The following is a 17,986-nucleotide window of genomic DNA, read 5'->3' on the forward strand; positions in this document are numbered from 1 at the left end:
AAATGATTGGGTCAGTCTAGCAGCTTTATACATGCTCTCTCTTCTTTCTCTCCTCTCAGCTATTTCTCTTTTATAGTATTTTCTTGAGTCCAATATTGGATACAACTTTCCTCTTTTTGGATCACTCACTTGAATCCATCCAAAGTACTTAGAATTTTGCTCCCATTCTCCTTTGGTCTGGTTATTTACAATATCTAACAGTAATATTGATGGTAGCATATTCTTCTTGTTCTTCTATCACATTATATATACTACGGCTGAAAATTCTTCAAATCAGGATGAATCCTGTCTTAGATGCTTAACTGGTTATGTGCCCTGGGTGAAACCAATTATGTATACCCCAGTTTCTGCATTTGTAAAATGGGGATAATGACGCCTACTTCTCAGGGTTGTTATGAGGGCAGATGAGATTTTGATATACATATGTGATACATGTATGCATATATATCTTCAAATTTCAAAGTACTATATTAATTCTAGTGTTATTATTTATTCAGTCTCCACTTGAAGGCTATTGCTGATCAATATCTTGCTACTTTCCAAGGTATCCCATCCCACCTTTGGATAGCCATCTAATTTTAAAAATGTTTTCTTTTATATTCTGCTGAAATCTTTTTCTCTGAAGCTTTCATGCATTGCTGCTCCTAGTTGTACCCCTCAAGGCCAAGTAAGATGTGTTGATTTTTCTCTTCTATATGGCAGCCATTCAAATATTTGAGAAGTTATCTATCCCCCATAAGTCCTCTTCAGGCCAAACAACCTCCAGTTGCTTGAACTCATAGTCATATGGAATAGTTTTTTATTTATTCCCCATCTTAGACACACTCCTCTGGCTGCAATAGGGTTTCTAAAGTGTAATACTCAGAACTGAAAATAATACTTTTGATATGTGATCAGGATAGAGGGCAGCAGGTACAATGACTTACTTTGCTATGGAAACAATGTTTCCATCAATTCAGCTTGTTTCCATGTCACATTGTTGACATATCAAATCTAAGTCCATTAAAAGCAATCCCCCTTCTTCTAAAGTTGATGTTTTAGTCCAAGTATAGAACTTCACATTTATCCTATTAGATTTCCTGTAATTCAATTTGAGCCACTATTCTAGCCTGTGGAAGTGATTTTGAATCCTGATATCTGTCATTCAATATGTTAATTATCTTTCCCAATTTTTTTGGTCATGTGCAAACTTGATAAGCATGCTATCTATACCTTCATTTAATTATTTATAAAAATGTTGAACAGTACAGTTAAGGACAAGCTCTGGGGTTCTCTAGAGACATTTTACCTGATTGACATCAATCCATCAATATCAACTCAACTGTTTGTATCTGTTTATTCAACTAATTAAAAAACTATCACATTGTGTTGTCATTCAGTCCACATTTGCATTTTTGCTCACAAGGATACCATACAAGACACATTGAAATATCTAGCTGAAATCCAAGTATACCATGTCTATCTATTATGGCTTTAAAAAAGAAAAGACTGATTATTATTCAAACTTTCAACCAGTGAGTGTCACTTGGATTCCTGAAAAAATTGTAGAGACTGTTTAGGAACCTTTAGGAAGGTAAACAATGACCACAGCAAGCCTGTATCACAAAAAGCAGTTCTTACTAGACTTATTTATTTTAATGATCATTTAGGAAAACATTTGAGTTTAAGATTCTTTTCCTATATCTACCTCCTCCTCCACCTTTTGAGAAGGCAATGCAATCAAGCCCATGATTGGCTGCTGTCTTTCCAGCCTTAAAGACATAGAAAGACTCAGTCTCAAAAAAAAAAAAAAATTGGAGCAACCTAAAATTAGATATAATCTCTACTTTCAATCTAGTTTCACTTTCTACCTTTTTCATTTCCATTATTCATAGCATCATTTTTTTTTTTACCTCCTAATTTGAAACTTTAAATATCTTTGGCTTTTTAAAAATTACTCATTGTTCATATCCAAACAGGTATCTATTTCTGATCAAGTCTTCCACTATAATGTCTCTCAGATTCATTTCTTACTTTTCACTTCTCCCTTCCTAGTTTTATTTCTTATTACCTCATGATAAGAACTTGGATTGTGAGAATACTTGGGGCCAGGCCATTTGAGGATCAACTGAAGTAATAAAAATACATATCTTAGAAAAGTGAAGACTTAGGGGAGGACATATTTTCTGTCCTTGAATATTTGAAGGGTTGGAAGAATTGGATTTGTTCTGCTTAAGAGAGAGGAGTAGAAATTTCAAGTATAGGTGTAAAAAAAACCTTTTGAGTACTTAAAGCTGCCTGAAAATGACATGAGCTACATGGTGAGGTACAGCTTTTCCTCTTTCCCTATAAGTCTTCAAGTGGAAGCTTTGTGACTACTTTACAAGTATATTATTGAAGACATGTTCAAGCTCAGATTGGATGGATAAAAACTTCTTGATAACTTGTGAGTCATAACTGAGTATTGAACTATTCTCCTAAATGGGTTATATTACTCTCCCCTTCTAGTTTTCTATATTATAATTCTCACAATATAACTTCTCCTATTCTTATTCAAGATTCTGTTAGTAAATAGGTGGTATGGTAGACAGAGTACTGGACTTGCAATGAAGAAGAACAGAGTTCAAATCCTGTCTCAGAACACTTAGCATCTTTATGAATCTCTCTCTGCCCCAGTTTTCTCATTTGTAACATGGAGATAATAATAGCAGCTCCTTAGGGATATGGTGAGGATCAAAAAAGGTAACCTACATCAAGTGATTTGCAAATATTAAAGCACTCTGTAAATGGCAGCTATTAATATAAGAGCGATAGTATGGGATGGTCGATAGATTAGTGGTGTCTGAGGAAGATCTGTATTTGAATTTCATCTTTGGCATTCACTGGCTCTGGAACCTTTGGAAAAGTCATAATCTCTTGGATTCTCCCAGTCTCTTGGTTTATAATAGGGATGATAAAGTGAAGGTCGATGTATAAAAAATGTATTATAATTTTTAAAACATTATACATGTGTTAGATAGAATTATTAGAGGGTAAAGCTCAAACTCTTCAATGTGATCTTTAATATTATGATTATTATTTTTATAGATCAATTAAAATCACATTTCTATAATGCCTTATTATCTATAACACACATTTTGTAAAAATATATATATATTTTCTTATTTTTCATGTTATACATGTATATTCATTTTTTACATATTTCCATATGAGTCATGCTGACAGAGAAAAATCAGAAGAAAAAGGAAAAAAGAGAAGGGCAAAAAAAGGTGAAAATAGTTGATACATTTTCAGTCTCCAAAGATCTCACTCTGAAGGTGGTATCATATTTTCCATTCAAAGTTTATTGGGATTACTTTGAATTACTTAATTGCTGAGAAGAACCAAGTCTATCATAGTTGATCATTACACAGTCTTCTTGTTACTGTGTATAACATTTTCCTGGTTCTGCTTGCTTCACTCAACATCAGTTCATGTAAATCTTTCCAGGCTTTTCTAAACTCAGTTTGTTCATCAATTTTTTTTTTTTAATACAACAATAAGATAGAACAATACCACAACTTATTCAGCCATTTTCCAACTGATGGGCATCTACTCATTTTCCAATTGTTTTCCACGACAAAAAAACTGCTCTAATGTATTTATATTTTCATATATTTATGTCATCTTTGCATCAAGCATTTTGAGATGAACAAAGTACTTTCCTCACAACTTTATGAGGTAGGCAGAGAGGTTAGTATTTTTCCTATCTTACGTCAGTGGTAGCTGAGGTTCTGAGAGGTCACATGATTTATTCAAAGTGACATGACTGCTGATCTATGAGCTGAGATTTGAATTTAAGGCTTTTAACTTTAACTCCAGTTTGTTTTTTTTTTTTTTTTTAATTCTAGAACCTAAACCTCTCTAACTTAATCTCTTACTGCTTCCAATGCAAATTTTTCATTAGTCAATCCAATTTCTTTTGTCTCTCACACTTGATATACTCTTATCTGCCTTTATTCTTTTGCTTATATTTCACTTCCCATTTGAAATTACCTTCACCCCTCCCCTCTCCTTCTCATCAATAGGACTTCTTTCGATTCTTGAATAGTCTAGTTCAAATCTACCTCAGTTGTGAAACTGTCCTTGATAATGTCAGCTTACATTGATTCTTTCCCTCCTAAATCATATAGCATTTGGTCTATACTTCATAAATTAGCACTTCATTATAAATTTTTAAATGGTGTCTGATTATTTGCTATATATGTGCATTTTTTCTCCATTCTGAGATTACATATCCCCAGAAGATTTGCAAGAAGTATGTCCTATATCCTGCTTCCTTTGTATGACCCACAGCATGTAGCACAATGCTGGTCATATATTATGGAAATACTTGTTTTACAAAACCCTACCAATAGCCCAGCCTCTCTGAAATATGCTTAAGATCATATATTTGATTACTCATTCCTGTTTTATTTCAGGACTATAAACTCTAACTTTGACTAGTCTAATTGCATAGTAAGAAAGTACAGATGTTACTTACAACTCATATTTGAGTATGGGCATGTGCTCAGAGTATCTATTTATTCTAATGGGTAATGAATAGCATCATCTTCCTACAGTATGATTGCTATCAATTAGTCATTAAGCATTTATTAAGAGTCTACTATGTGCCAGGCATAGTATTGAGTGTGTGTATATATAATATATATATATATATATATATATATATATATATTATACACACACACACACACACACACACACACACACAATTTTTGAGAATGCATGTGGTCAAGGGAGTCACTCACATCCCCTGCTACTTGGTTTCTTTTTCTCCTATTCTTGAGCCACTCAAAGAAATTGCTCTTAAGCATGGTGAACCTGAATCTAGTCTGTCCTTGAGTTTTAATTCAGATAGCCCTTCAAGGTCATCGATGAGAGGATAAGAAATCCAACATTTTTCTGACCCTTTGAAGTTCAAGCTCAACTCTTCCCTCAGTCAAAGGGAGAAGAGGGGAAGGAAATCTGGCCAAAAACCTCCCCCTTTTCTTTTTGCCCAGGTCAGTTCTTCAGGTATTTTCTGGAAAGCTACACTTATCTTATTTCTATAATTCTTTGATTCCAGGTAACTTGATACTTTTATACAAGACTCAGGGAATGTGATAAAATCCTTTGGCCAATTAGAAAAGGCTTCCTGTATGGCATAATTTCACATACTCAGATGACTTTCACAGATTTTTCTTATTTATTCTAAGGCCTATGATTAAAATCAATTAATTGGACATTTATTTTTACCACTTACTTAAAGTGGATTGGGGGTGATTTTGAATAAGTACCAACCAACCCACACCCATATAAGCTTTGTTGCAATTAAAAAAAATCAACTATACATTTAGGTCATCAGGATAAATATACAGTAAAGGGAAGATGTCAAAGGTAGTGAATGATTCCAAATGCTCTTTTAATAAAATGGATTTTTACCAAAGCTAGACAGAAAAGGAAAGGGGAATTGGGATGTTGTGTTTTGGCTGGCCTGGTTATAAGATCTGTGGGGAGTCAAGCTTAGAGTTTTTTTTTTCTCCACAGTAAAAAGGAAATCTATTTACAGAAGAATAATTTAAAGACATGCTTTTCTTTACAAATAGATGTAGAACAGAAATTGTCCACTTTAAAAAAAAAACTCTTTACATATTTATTTTCAGTATTTCTATCTTCCATTATTAAAATCCTCCTGATGGGCTATATCACAGTAGTGAACTTGGAGTCTTAACAAGGTTTTGCATTTACCATTTGATTTTCTATCTTCCTATAGTATGACTAATATCAGTCAATCATTAAGCATTTATTAAGGGTCTATTATATGCCAGACACAATATTGAGTGCCTTGTTGTGATGGTCTCTTCAGATCTCCTACATGTTTGAGAAGTCCAGGTTTTAGCAGGAAAAAGCTCAGTATTTTTTTTTTTTTTGAGAGAAGGAAAGAAATCATCTCATCCATTTCCATGATACCTATCTGTGGTGCTACTTGTTCTATCCTTCTTGTATACATTTAGGTCTGTAAAGTACATATCCCTGTCCCTTTCATCTTCAGGGTCAACCATCACAGAAAGGATGTCAAAATCTTTTCCTGGAGAGAAGATCAAGGTATACAGAGTTACTTTTCTCAGTATCCAATGCTTCTTGCATAGTATAAAATTCCATTTACATGATTTATCAATTTATAAGATGAAGATTTCCTATAGTTGCAAAGTAGAGAGAGAAATGATTGTGTCACTCCTCATGTTTTTGCAGTGGTTTCCCAAAACAGTCTAAGAACCCAAACTAAAGCAAACATGACTGTCACCAGCCTGTAGCCTCAAAACTTCTTGCTTCTAATGTATGCTAATGTATGATGCTTTTTAGCAAATTAGTTTCAGGGACTCACTCAGAGATACTTCTGTTGGACCAAAAAGGCTTCAAAGGCTTCGAAATGCACTAAATGAGACTTTGAAGAGAAAGCTGCAGACCCAGGGATGAGAGGAAGTATATACCTATCTTGCTTCTACTGTATTATTTCAGTCTTTTGATTTCTAGCTGCAAAGCAAACAAGGCCCCCCAGTACCCTGATTTACCTCCCACTCCCATGTTATCTTCACAAAGCAGAAGGGCTGAATTTCCAGTCAAGCCTAATGCATACAAAGGCAGGCAAGTCCATTATCTGTTTACCAACCTGAGTTTCCCTTTAGTTTACTTTAGTTATTGCTTATGATGTGTGAGATCACCATTATGCTGAGAGGAAAACTGGATCCCAGAGAGGACAAATCAGACTGGCCATACACAGTGAAATTGGTGTATGACTAGGACATGAGTTTCTGGTTTTGATCATTCTAACTTCTCTGAGTTATCATTTCCTCTGTCACATAAGAAAGTTGAACTGGATGATCTTATGGTCTTTCTGTTTTTGCCTGATTCTAATCCTAATTAGTGAATTATCCCCTGAGTGGACTACCATTTTTTTTACAGAGTCCCTGATCTCTTCTCTTTTACATACAGAGAGTTTGAAACTGGAGAAGGAGAGAATGGCTTCCTCAGAAGGACTAATGTGATCAAAGAGGAAAGAGTAATACAAATGTGGAGAATCCCACATGGTCTGGATGTCAATCTGAGGAGATTCAATTCACTTCAATTTAACAAAAATTGTTAAGTGCTCATGTCCAGAATATTATTCTAGATGCAGAGGAACTAAGTGATTAGAGTTTAAAAAGGATTTATTTTTAATAAAACTACAGGATTTTAACATTGGAAGGAACCACAGAAGTCATTTAGTCTACTTCATACCTCAAGATTGATCATCCTTTACAAAATCCTTGATAAATAGACCTCCATCCTTTGCTTGACAATCTTCAGTGGAAAATGATGTGTTATTATAGTCTTGAACATTTGGTTCTGCTTTTGGACAACTCTATTTATTAGAAAATTTCCCTCTATGCTGGATCAGAATTGGCCTCCTTAAATTTTTTTTACATTGCTTCAACTTTGACATTTTCACATGAAAGTAGTTCCAATACTTGAAGACAATTATAATGTTCTCACTAAGTGTTGTGTTTTCTAGAGAAAACTCCCCTCCTCCAAAGATTCTTAGTTCCTTCAAGTGATCTTCAGATGGCCTGATCTCCCCCATGTTAGTTGCCTTTATCTGGATGTAATCTGATTTGAAAATATTTTCCTGAAATGTGGTACCCAAAACTGAACATGGTGTTGGAGATGTCTTAAGGCTAAAGCAGTGTGAAAAGGGCCTATCACCTTTTTTGGTTTGGACTTCATGCTATTGTTTACTGTCTGGTGTTTAGTATTGAAATTATGAGCAGCTTGCTGGTACACAGGTAAGAGTGCCAAGCCTGGAAGGCTCATCTTTTTGAGTTCGAATCTGGTCCCAGATACTTCCAAAGTGTCACCCTGGGTGAATTATTTCACACTGTTTGCCTCAGTTTCCTCATCTCTAAAATGGGAATGATAAAAGTACCTGGCTTCCAGGAATATTGTGAGGAATTAATGAGATAATACTTATGAAACACTTTGAAAAACTTAAAGCATTTAATTAATATTAGTTATTAGGGATCAGTTTGTTAGTTATTGATCATTTAGTATTATAGAGTTGATATTTCTAAGGATCTATGATCTCATCAGTATGGGTACTTCCTTCACTGGTTACAACCCATCTGTTTATTAGCTTGTATAATTCTTAACCATTTTCTCCTACATATCCTTCATAAATGATCTACCTGATATGCTAGAAGTCTGCTTTTAGGATTTTTTTTTTAAATCATCCCATGGGTACCACTTAAGTTTTGGGTTCCATCTATTTTCCCTCATTCTTTCAACATTAATTGGTTACTTCCTTTTCTGATCACTCACTATAGCAAGATAATTTTAAAAATTTTATTCCTTCCCAGTTGATTCCCTATACTTCTCACAGATATAATGTTAAAAACAGAAAGACTTGAGTTCAAATCTAGCTTTAAAAATACAATCACATATGCTGTCTTTTCAACTTGGAATCTTTCAATAAAGCCTGCTCCTTTTTTTGTTAATGAGTTCTTTATAGCCTTCATTTTATAGAGTGGCCATGGATGCAGTGATCTTTAAAACCAAGAATATAAAATCTAACACTGCTTTCATTTCTTCTCCCTTTATTTGCAAGGAAGTGATGGGTCCAGTTGCCAAGATCTCAGGGTTTTTTTTTTTTTTTATATCAGGCTTCAAACCACTCTCTTCTTTTATTTTCATCAAGAAACTTCTTAATTCTTCTTCACTTTCTGCCATCAGAATGGTATCATCTATATATTTGAGATTATTGATATTTCTTTTGGAAACCAATAAATTATCCATCTTAAGTCCTAACATTTACTTCTTGACCCATATACAGGTTTGTCAGGAGATAAGTAAGATTATCTGATACACCCACCTCTGAGAACTAGACACATTTTGTTGAGTTCACACAGTCAAAGCCTTTAATGTAGACAATGAAGCAGAAGTAGATTTTTTTTTTGGAATACTGTTACTTTCTAAATAATTCAACAAATATTGTCAATTTGGTTTCCATTTCATTGCCTCTTTAAAAACTAAGCTCACTTTTTTGATAATTCTTGGTTCACATATTGCTAAAGTTTATGTTTTTTGAAGTACAAGGAGCCCTCAGATGCTGAGAAAAAAATCTAAAATAAGACTGGCAGAAAAGTTATTTTCATAATAAATATGAAATAGCTATAATGTCTCTGGAGAAGAAGAAATAAAAGTATATTGTAGTAGAGTATAATAAGAACAAATAGATAAAGTTTTCGCTATTTGAGGGCCAAAGCAGTAAAGATGATGTCCAACTCTTAAAACTGGGGAAGGTTTCATGGACAAGCATGAAGTAGCAGGTGAATGAGTCTTGAAGGAGATGGAAACATCATTCAGTATGAGTAAAGGCACTGAAGTTACTAGCTCAGGTCAAAGTTCATGTCATACAAGAAATGGTAAGTAGCTTAATTTGGCAGCTGTCTATTATGCCAAGAAAACTCCAAATGGGATCATGAAGTCAGACACAACTGAAAAACAACTTTCTTATATATTATATAGTGGAAAAACCAATGTCTGACTTGTAGTTTTCCCTGTATCACTCACCTACTATGTCATTTTAGGCAAATGATTTTCATTCCTCAGGACCTCAATTTCTTCAATTATTGAAGGAGAGAATTGGATGAGGTCAAAGGTGTCCAACATGGGGCAGCAGGTAGCACATGAGCTATGACACTCTTATGTGGTCCAAATCAGATAGAAATGTATTTAGGAAATATTTAACACAAAAAGTAAAAATCTTCCAAACAAAGATAATAGTGTATTTTAAAACTACGTCAATATGCAGCCTTAGTGAACCTTATCTATAGTTTTGTGGCCCCTATTTCTATTTGAGTTAGTACCATTGAATTAGATGATCACTAAAATAATTTCTACCTCTAAGATTCTATAAATCTATGATTTGTTTGTATTCACATTTTGTTTGAGTCCAACTAGTCAGAATAATATAATTCTGAGACAGCTAGGTAACATAATGAATAGAGCACTTTACCTGGAATCAGGAACACCGGAATTCAAATCTGACTTTAATTGCTTAACTAGCTGTGTGATTCTGGACAAGTCAATTAACTGCTACTTGTCTCAGTTTCCTTCATCTATAAAATGGAGATAATAATAGCCCCTACCATCTGAGGTTGTTATGATAATAAATATCATTAAATAAATAATAACAAAAGAATGACATATTTGTAAAGTGCTTTTCAAAGTGTTTTAGAAAGGCTCAAGTTAACAAAATTGTGCTTCAGGTAATTTGAAGATAGTTGTTTCTTCTGAATTTTCTCCAGTGAAATCTCCATAATTCCTTCCAGTATTGCATAGAACATTGTTTCCAGATGCTATATTGTTGTGTCCTCATGTTAGTGGTTAGACAATACCACTCAACCTGTGGCACCCAAATAGTGCTACATAGTACTTTTAATGTGGTTTTGAGCCATGCAGAGTGTAGACAAGATATTCTTAACATAGAATCTATAAACTTGAAGAAAAGCATTAATAATTATATTTCAATAGAATTGGTTTCCTTTATAATTTTAATTCTTTTATGCATTTAAAAACATCATTCTGAGTAGGCTTCACACCATCTTCACCAGATTGTCCAAAAGGTCTATGCTTATAAGGGTGTGCAGCAGCTGGCTCCTATGGGATCATAAGAACTACTTGTTAAATTTTCTGTTTGAACATTTTATGCAAATGTTACAAATCAAGTGATAGACAAAATGTTAATAATTCAGATTAGGTTAAATTGCCTCAAGGTTTTTTTTTTTTTGAGAGCTGGTTGTTAAATATTTGCCAACACATTTCTGGATTTAAGACACACAAAAAGGTTAAATTCTTTTCTTGCAGGGGCACTAGTACTTCACTTAATCTTCATTTAATACTGCACTTTTATTAATGTGGCCCTAGATTGCATAAACCTTTTAAGTAGCCATGTAATACTTAGTTATATTTACTAAATCACCTGAGGACCACTTAAAGGCTTTCCCTACCACACGCACTATTGCAAAACCAACTTACCTACATCCTTTACTTATGTAATTGGCTCTTTGTGTTTCACTTTTAAGATGTTTCATTTCATTTTATTTTCAGAAAATATCAATCAAATCTTTCTAAATATCACTCTCCAACTTGTCTCATAGCTATTTTTATGAATATTTCATGTAATTAGACTATAAATTTCTTAAAATAGGCAAGAAATAAGTGATTGGAATAAGTGATGGACTTGAATGCAGATGTTCTGGGTTCAGATACTACCTCTGACAGTGACTGCACAGTCATGAGCAAATCACAACGTCTCAAAGCCTTAGTCACTTCATTTGCCAAATGGGACTAATAAAACTTGTACTATAATATTTATTTCACAAGACTGTTTTGAGAAAAGTGGTTGGCAAACTTTATGGCTCTATACAAATGTGAATTATTGCTGATTTTGGACCACTGTTCTGGGATCATCAAGATAATTTTGCTATAAGTCAATTAGTAGAGCAAGGGATAGTTTTTTAACCTGTCAAATATTTGGGGAAGAGAGGAATTTATGGCCAAATAAGAACTATAGAGAACATTATGAAATGTAAAATGGATAATTTTGATTATGTTAAATTAAAGAGGTTTTTCACAAATAAAACCAATGCAATCAAGATTAGAAGAGAAGCAAAAAGCTGGGAAACAATTTTAACAGCCAGTGCTTCTGAAAAAGACCCCCTTTCAAAAATATATAGTCAATTTATAAGAGTACAAGTCATTTCTTAATTTATAAGTGATCAAAGGATATAAATAGACAATTTTCAGATGATGAAATGAAGGCCATTTACAGTCATATAAAATATTCTAAATCACTATTGATTTAGAAAAATACAAAGTAAGACCACTCTGAGATACCATCTCACACCTCTCAGATTGGCTAAGGTGACAGAAAAGATAATGATAAATGTTAGAAGGGATGTAAAAAAACTGGTACCCTAATGTATTGGTAGAATTATGAAATGATTCATTCTGGAGAGTAATTTGGAACTATGCCCAAAAGGCAATCAAACTATGCTTACCCTTTGATCTAGCAGTGTCACTGGGTCTATATCCCAAAGAGATCATTAAAGAGGGAAAAGGACCCATATGTGCAAAAATGTTTGTAGCAGCTCTTTTTGTAGTAAGAAGGAACTGGAAATTGATCAGATGTCCATCAGTTGGGAAACAGCTGAATAAGTTATGGTATGTGGATGTAAATTAATATGATATTGTTCTATTAAAAACGATGAACAGATTCATTTCAGAAAAGCTTGGTAAGACTTAACAAGAACTGATGCTGTGAAGTGAGCAGGACCAGGAGAATAATTTACATAGTAACACGAAGATTTGTGATGATCAACCGTGATGGACTTGGCTTTTCTCAGCAATGCTGCGATCCAATACAATTCCCATGGATTTGGAATGGAAAATGTCATTTGCATCCAGAAAGAGAACTATGGAGACTGAAGATGGTTTAAAGTATAGTATTTTCACCTTTCTTGTTGTTTGCTTTTTGTTTCTCATGATTTTTTCCCCTTTTGGTCTGTTTTTTCTTGTATAACATGACAAATATGGAAAAATATATTTAAAATATATTTAAAGGATTGTACAGGTATACCTATACTAGATTGCTTTCTGTTTGGGGGAGGGACTGGTGAGAGAGGGAGAGAGAAAAATTTGCAACAGAGAATCTTACAGAGATAGATGTTGATATCTTTACATGTATTTGAAAGAATAATGTTGAGAAAATAAAAGAACAAAAAAGATAATTTTGAATCTCAGTTCTATCCTTTAGCATATTAGCACTCAGCTTTGTCACCACAAAATGTAAAAAATATTTCATATCCATCCAAGTCAATGATAAAATGTTTAACAGGACAGAATCAAAAGAATAGCTCCTCCTATCCTTAATTTCATTTAATTTTACTATCATGCCAACAATATTTCTCTATCTGCTACATTAGAATCCCATAAAAGTCTTTTCAATTGCCTTGTTGTGATCCAGAAATACCGTTTTTGGGACCCCTCATATCAATCTAGTGGCTACATCAAAAAAGTTAAATAACAACATAACATAGCAACATTATACAATAAAGGAACAATTAAGAAGTATACACAGGGCATGTTGAATAAAAGTAAATGTTTCTCACTGGGGTTTCTGGGGAGAAAACATAGACACAAATACTTTGAAATTTAAACTATATTAACGAGTCTGAAAATCAACAAAATAAAAAATAAAGCTCTGATTTGTAGCTATTGTAGATTTCTGAGGTATAAATTCTCACACAGAAGGTTTTTTTTGTTGTTAAATAATATTTTATTTTTTACATTTATATAAAGATAGTTTCTATATCATTTTAAAAATAAGATTTTGAGTTTAAAATTTTTCTCCCTTCTTCCCTGCTTCCTTTTCCCAAGATGGAAAGCAATCTGCTTTATTATACATATGCAATCATGTTAAACATATTTCCACTTTAGTCATGTTCACACTGAAATATAAAACAATAGTTTCTTTCTCATAGTCTGGTCTGAGTTAGCTCTAACATACTCCTTTGTATGGAATTAAAGTTAAAGTCATGAAAGGGAGCCATGGAGAACTGGGGGAGGAGAATTTTTGAGAAAATTTTCATGGAAATGCAGATAATGAGTAACCAGGTAGAGAAGAGGTAGGTGAACATTCTAGGAAGTGTGAGCAGGAATGATCAGGGCAAATTTAGTGGGCACTGGAAGCTGATGAATTTGGCTGAAAGTGGTGGGAAATCGGTTAGAAATGTAAATGGGGACAGATGTGGATGGCTTTGAATGACAGACCAATGGGTCTGAATTTCATTTTGAAGGTAATGAGGAACAGTTGATGGTTTCCAAGAAGATGGTGCCATGATGAAAGTGACATTTTATTATGGTTTGTTGGCAATGAGAGATCTTTCCAGCAGAAGGAGCCTCAAAATAATTATTTTTAACTGTGACTATATATATAGAGAGAGTATAGAAATGTGCTTCTGGGTCAAAGTTGCCTGTTTGAGACATCTTTTTTTTTTCTCTGCTCTCGCCTCTGTTCAGGGCTTGAATATTATAGGAAATTTAGATATTTTACTCTTCCTCATCTTTTAATTTTGAAACTAATGAATTAAAGGGTAAGAAAATGACTTTCACAGAACGAATGACCTTGCATTTTTGGTCTAGGGAAAAAAGAAAGAAGCATAAATGCTCATTATTGAATTACAATGAGCCTTTCCACTGTCCTCTGAATCTCTCAGAGGCATCAAAACAAAACAAAATCAGGGCTGCCGTGGTAGGCAGTCAGCTTTGTACACAGACAACAGGTGCAGATAAAAGCAATACTCCCAACTTCTTACTAAGCATTGGGGGGAATAAAGACCCAATGTGACTCTTGCTTCTAAGGGAGTAGTGATAGTAGAATTGTTATATTTTTCAGGTGAATTTTTTCCTTACTTTACCAGGAATGTATGAAATAAATCCTCAACTTTAGGAAAAAAGACAAAACAGATTCTCCCACCATCCTATCCCAAATATGTGCCTATAGAAGTATTACTCCATAGGGAATAAGGAAAACAGAGTCCTTGTGAATATAAAGTTTTGAGAACGATAATATTGTAAGAAAGGATAATGGAAAGGTTGCATGTTTAAGTTGATTGAGGCCTTTTAAAATGATAAGTAGCTGACAGATTTGTTCTGATATATATTTTAATTTAGAGGAGTAGAAAGGAAAGGATAGGGAAGGGAGAGAGGGGAAAAATAATAATCATTTATTAAGACCATTATATGCCAGACATTAGGCTAAACACATTATAAATATCATTTCAGTTGATCCTTACAATAACCTGGGGTAAGGGGAGGAGATACTGTGATCTCCATTTTCCTATTTGAAACTCAGGAAACTGAAGTGGACAATTAAATGACTTGTCCAAAGTCATAAACTAGCAAGTATCTGAGTATCTAGATTTGAATTCAGTTCTTCCTGATACCATGAGCATCTAAGTAGTGTAGTGGATAGAGTACAGTGCTTGGAAATCAAAAAAACTCATCTTCTTGAGTTCAAATCTTTTAGACACTTATTAATTGTGTCACTTAGCTCTGTTTGCCTCAATTCCTCATCAGACAGAGCTAAGTGCCCTTCCTGAAGTGTGGCACCTAGAACTGAGCACAATATAGCAGATGTAATTTGAGTAGGGCACTCAATTTCCTCATTTCCCCACCCCAACTCCATCTCTTTATTCTGGATACTATACCTCTTTTAATGCTGTTTTAGATTGTATAAGCTTTTTATTTTGTCTGCCATGTCCTTATGTTGAGCATGCATTTTTATTATATTGCTCAATTATTTTCCCCATAGGAAGTTGTTTAGTTATGCCTTCCTCAACTTAAACTTATGAGATTGATTTAAAAACAGTAATAGTGACCCATGGGTAATTTAGTCAAGAAGGTTTTGAAGTATACAGCGACATACACACATACATATACACATACAGTCATAAATAAATATATGTTTTGGGGCAATACAGATATACATACATATACATATATATGCATACATATATTTGTATATTTATATGATTATTCTAGGATCAGAGACTAATAAAATATGTGGAATTCATGGAGGAAAATTCTGTTGACAAGATCTGACACCACTCCAATATTCTGATGATTGCAAATAGAACAATGGGCATGGTTTTGGCATAAAAGGATCTGCATTCAACCACATGCCATTTCCTGCATGACCCTGGCCATATTACTTAACTCCTCTGGTTTTCAGTTTTCCCTTTTGTAAAATGACTGGATTAGATTAGATTCCAGCTTCTTAAATTGTGGTTCAGGATCCCATAAGTAGTCTTATAATTGAATACGAGGGTCACAAAATGGTGATTTATTATCAGTGAATGTTTGATTTGCATACCTATTGTATTATACCTATATACTCAGGATCACATAAAAATTTAGGCTAACAGGGGTCATGAGTGGAAAAAGTATAAGAAGCCCTGGACTAGATGGCTTATAAAGTATTACTCATACACACACAGCAACACACACACATATACACACAGATAGATTTAAATGTAATTATAACTATATCTATAGTTCTACCTATTTAGCTCTAAATATGTAATTCTGTGATTTTGTGACCCAAAACTCCTCTAGTAGAGTGTAACCTCCTTGGGGGCAGGTTTTTGTATTTGTAGTCTCAGCATATAGCACCTGAACCATCAGAGGAATGTGATAAATGTTTTTTAATCTGAAACCAAAGGTAAGGCCTTAGAACTAGACACAAAAAAGCAATTTTGCTTTTCCATTAATCAAAAGGGTTGAGAAAAATAGTTGAGCCTTATACTAGAATAAAAGGTGGGGTAAACTAGAAAGAAAGAAGACTCTGAGTCTCAATATTATATCATAAGGCTTGAAGGAGAGTAGAGTTGAAGACTGATAAATGCTTTGAACTGCTTGCCTATAACAGGAGACTGTGCCTGACAAATGATTTATATTTAAATCAATAAATATTCTCACAGGCATATTTATTACTATTTTTAGAATTCATGTTACAAATAACAAAATGCAAAGCCATGTTAAAGCTTTCCTGAATTCGTTGTAGACTTTTATTGCTGTGAATTTTCTCAATGAAATGGCTGCTTATAGAGCAAGTACTCTCCTTGAAAGGATTTGATGTTAATAAAAGAGTCTCCTCTTGGACAAGGTGGGGTACTGGTTATTTAGTCCAATTCTCCCATTTTACAGGTAAGAAATTTGAAGCTTCCTGATAAGATAACCAAATAGTCGGTGGCACAGTTGGGATCTGAACCATTTCCAATGCAGGTCTTCTGACTTTAAATCTAGGACTCTTTCTATTATAGTCAGAAAACAACAACAATTATTCTGGTTATAGGTTCTTCTGTGGGTGGGTCCTTCATGGGGTAAAGGCTCTCATATTCCTTCAACTGTTTTTAGCAGTTTCCAATTCTTCCAAATAAAGAATTATGCAGGATTAAGGATTTTCTTCCTGTTCCAGGAACAGTAGCATCTTCCTCTCAGGCCCTGGAGAAGGGCAAGATACAATTTTATGTAAGGTTGGGGTCGATTGATTTACTTTAACAAGTCACCCCATCCCTCTTAAAGCAAGTGACAAGTCGCTCAATCCATCTCAATTGTAAAATTTAGATCAAGTCTTAAAGATACTTGTAATAGAATGATGTTTCCGGAAGAAGGTTAACAGATAGGTTGAGAAATCAAGACTCACAGAAAATTTGAAGTGTGGATATCTAGTCAAACTGTTTAGGAAGAAGTGAAAAAAGAGATTTCTTCACTTCAGTATTGACCTTTTTCCTCTCTCATTGACTGATGGACCTTTGGAGTTTCCAGTGGTGTTTTTTAGTTATCCTCTGATCGGTCAACAGCAGGGTGAACAAACCAGATTGGACATAGATTCATGGCTCCACAAGAAATTCAAAACAGTAACTACACCATATTCAAGGAGAACTTTTTGAGCGCCTCCCCAAAAAGCCTTGCAACAACCAGGATCTGTGACTTATCCTTTTGAATGAGTATGCTGGAGCCAGCTCTTAGTGGTTCATGAAAGCAAATTATTATATTTTCAGTGTGAGCATTTACATCTCAGAAATCAGCAAATGCACAAATCAGGGTTGGGCTTATTGTTTTATTGACTGTCTAGACTTAAGAAAGTGATGGAGAAAAATATTAATAATATAAATTAAACTCAAAACCATATTGTTCATATATCTCTACTGCTTCAAGTTGTTCAGTTGTGTCTAACTCTTCATGTGCCCATTTAAGATTTTCTTAGCAAGGAAACTAGAGGGGTTTGCCATTTTCTTTTCCAGATCATCTTACAGATGAGTAAAGCAAACAGATGTTAAATGACTTTTGCTTAGGGACACAGATATTAAGTTTCTGAGGCTGG

Source organism: Antechinus flavipes, chromosome 3 (assembly GCF_016432865.1).
Source record: "Antechinus flavipes isolate AdamAnt ecotype Samford, QLD, Australia chromosome 3, AdamAnt_v2, whole genome shotgun sequence".
In the NCBI taxonomy this organism is placed as follows: domain Eukaryota; kingdom Metazoa; phylum Chordata; class Mammalia; order Dasyuromorphia; family Dasyuridae; genus Antechinus; species Antechinus flavipes.